The sequence below is a fragment of the Epinephelus moara genome, chromosome 5, assembly GCF_006386435.1.
Source record: "Epinephelus moara isolate mb chromosome 5, YSFRI_EMoa_1.0, whole genome shotgun sequence".
NCBI lineage: Eukaryota > Metazoa > Chordata > Actinopteri > Perciformes > Serranidae > Epinephelus > Epinephelus moara.
In genome coordinates, this window is record NC_065510.1 from 45,953,471 (window position 1) to 45,957,192 (window position 3,722).

At 44.2% G+C, this 3,722-nt stretch overlaps 1 long non-coding RNA gene across 1 annotated transcript; it reads left to right on the top strand.

The window, feature by feature from the left end:
• Positions 1-1,629: 1,629 nt before the first annotated feature.
• On the top strand, positions 1,630-3,322 carry LOC126390160 (uncharacterized). Its single transcript, XR_007569936.1, has 3 exons — positions 1,630-2,640; positions 2,974-3,129; positions 3,247-3,322. It is a non-coding gene; the product is annotated as an uncharacterized LOC126390160 (long non-coding RNA).
• The last annotated feature ends 400 nt before the right edge of the window (positions 3,323-3,722 follow it).

The following is a 3,722-nucleotide window of genomic DNA, read 5'->3' on the forward strand; positions in this document are numbered from 1 at the left end:
CTCCCTCCCTCCCTCTCTTCTCCAGAATTTCACTCCAAGCTCAAGAAGTCAGCATCCTCCCTCTGCAACCTTTTATTTTGTCAGCCCCTTTCTAAAGGTAGATATACAGTATATAATAATTAGCCCCTTTCTAAAGGTAGATATACAGTATATAATAATTATATGCCTGCTCTGCACAGCAGAGAAGACGTATATTACTATCTCCCAGGACAGACTTTATTTTGTCATCTTCATCTTCCGCCAAATTTTGGCGCGTAACTAGTCCCGCAGCTTTGAGAAAACCCCAACGAATCATATATCAAAACGTGCGCCTCGTCTGGGAATGGTGTGCTATGACTTTTCTAAGCGATTCGCGTTACTATGGCGAAATAAATCGCAAAAAAACGACATCGCTTAAAATGGGAAATCCCACCTGCGAGGTCTCAAAAAGTCACAAAAGTCACAAAACTCACCCGACTTTGAAGCCACGTAACTTCGCCATACTCTCACCTAGAAAGGTCATTCAAAGTTTAAACGGGTCACACGACCCTCAACATTTTTGGGTCTGATCAGCATTTTGACAGCTGCTATGGTTTTCGGACAATCACAGTTTAAGTTTCATGAAGTTTTTGGCCAGTTTCAAAATTTATAATGAGTGTGTATTGCACGGGATTTTCGTGGCTAGAGCAGGTGATGTCATCGCTAGAGTGAGAGGAGGGGAAAAAAATCCATCAAAAATCTCGCTTCACACGCTCACACTACGAAATCTAAGCCAAGACACTAACACAGTGGCTTTGATAGTCACCAACTGCCGACAGTCACCTCGAAATTTCTCCATAGGGACCCATACAAAATGAAAACAGGATTTTCAAAAGCGGTCCTTGTGTTTAACTCGCGACCCTGACCACAGTGTTGGCTCCACGAAAAAACAAAACACATCACTGCGTTTCTTAGACTTTCATCTCTCTCACGACATATTGACAGCAGCAGTTTGAGAGGCATTTTTCAGGTTAACTCCCATTCAGATACACAGAGAACCAGACACGCGCGCGGAGCGCGTGCTCACACACACACACACACACACTCATCCATGTAAAGAAGCACATAGACTCACAAATACACACAGACACACAACACACATTCACACAACACACATACAAATAGATGTACACAGACACACAAGCACACAAAAACACATCCACAAAGACACACACACACAGACAATTACACACGCGCGGGAGCGCGTGCATCCACACACACACTCATCCATGTAAAAAAGCACATAGACTCACAAACACAGACAAACAGCCCCACCAACACAGAAATACACACTAGGAAAGACTGTACACAGACATACAACACACACACAAACACACGGACACACACAAACACATATACACACAGCACACACAAATACATCCACAAAGACACACACACACACACACACACACACACACACACACAAACATCATCACCATCATCAATACACCACCGTGAGCATGAAGACAGCATGGTGGTGGCAGATGCACAGAGGAGCAGGCATATATTGCAATTTCTTCAGAAATTGTCTAGTATGTGTATACTGTTAATACTCAAAGCCAGTCTGACTTGAACTAATCTTATTCTCTCTCTTACTCTCTCAGACTCTTGAGCATGGCTGGAAAGAAGTCTGCAAAGCTGTTGGTTTTTCTGAGTCAAGACAACAAAAGAAAATTGTTGCTGCCAAATGGGATTCCAGAGTCTGTGGAGGAGCTTGTTGATGATGTGAGGAGAACTTGTGGATTGAGTGGGAACTTCAGGATCCAGTACCAGGACAAAGACTTTGGTGATACATTTGTAAATTTAACATCTACTGGAGAACTTCAGGATCTTGGCATCATCAAAGTAATCCCTTTGCCTGATGAAGACACAGCTCCTGCACAGACAGCTGTTCAGTCAGCCTCAGTAATGATGACGCCTTTTCCACTTCTGGTGAAACTGATGACACGGTGATCCTCTCCACAACCTCTTCTAGTCCTTCTTCAAGGACCAAGCAGTGGCCCAAAGAGTTTCCCATTCCAAGCTTTTCATATGACACTGAAGTCCAGTTAGAGAGAGGAAATGCTGCTTTCAAGGCAAATGGAACAAGGTTGAAAGTCAGTCCTAGGATGAAGTCAGACATTCTGGAAAAGGTATCTGATGAGATCTACAAGTATAAAGCTTACCCGAAAAGCTCAGACTTCTGTGAGGTTTCAGAGGCACTGATCAAGAAGCACCCCTGCTTGGCAGAGCCAGGATCTTGGAATGGCTGCTATGGCTGTACACAGAGACTTAAAACCAGGATTGGAAACCTCCGTACCCAACTGAAGGGACTTGGATGCCCCGAGCTTGCTGTCAATGCTCTAAAGACCAAAGCTGCAGATGACGCCCATCCAGCAAAAAATGTCAAGCGACCTAAATGTGGTGAGGCCAACCATGTGCCGTCCTATCCAGCTGGCGTGACAGCAGACAATTTTGAGATGGAGCGGCAGGTACTTTTGAAGGAAGAAACGGAACAACGGGAGGATTATCCGAGAAAAAATGGCCAAGACATTTGCCTTTCGTAGACAAGAAATTGTGGAAAAACAACCCAGGGTGGAAGAACTCCAGGAGCGATGGCCAGCGATGTTTCAAGAAGAAGAGGTATGAGTTGAATCACTGTCATAATCTGTTAATACTATATTTTTGTGAGTGTGTTGTACTCTTGTTTTGCTGTGAAACTATGTCCCTGAAAAAAAGAAATTTCAGCATTACAGACAATAGACATTAGACACTGGAATAGGCTCACTGGTCACTCTTACAGAGCTTCTGTATTCCTGTGCGAGAATCTGACAGAATCTAGAATCTATCGTCTCTCAGCACTCCATCCAGTCCAGAGTCCAGTCAGGCAAACAACACTATATTTTCCTGATCTTTTTGTCCTTTGCCAATCATATGCCTTAACATGAAATGTGTTGTCTAATTTGTATATTTCAGATCAATGCTGAATTCCTACGGATCACAACGGTACCTCTACAAGCACGATTCTTGGCCAGTTTGGATAAACAGAGCAGTCAGCTTCTTCAGGTCATTAGGAGAAAAGGTGGAGCTGTCGGTGAGAAAACCAGGGACGTCCTTAAACCTTTGGATCAGGTATGAAATGCATATGTATTCCATTTGATTTCCTCTTTTATCAGTTCAGTTCTGTCTGTCGGTGAGTTGAAAGCTGATACATTTATTATCTTTTGATATGTGTCTTTGTTGCTACAGAGTGTGGACTTGAACATCAGAAGAGAGTGCCTCCTGAAGTCCCTTGTGATGTACCTGGGTGAAGATGTGAGCCANCGAGCACTTCTAGCTTCTTGTTGATGGATTCCAAGACGCTAAATTCGGAGGATAATAAGTCTTGTGTATCGGTGGCTGAGTTGGTCTTCTTCCTCTTATTGGGGTTGTCGGCAGGACCCTCCATGACGCACTCGTAGTAGTAGTGATCGATAAACTCTTTTAGGTCCTCCACTCTGGCTGATGGTGCAGGCTGGAGTTGTCACCCGTTAGGTAATTATATTTGTTTGGCTAGTTTGTTGATATCTAGCAGCTAGGCGCCGCCATGTTGAATCTCAAAATCTCACAGTGGTCTCGCGGTCTCACGCTGCCATCCGGTCCAGGAGCTCCTTACCCTCTGCGCCCTCTGTCCTTATGACCCTCGCAGCGGATAAGGAAAAACTCCCCAAAAAAACCCCTTTAAC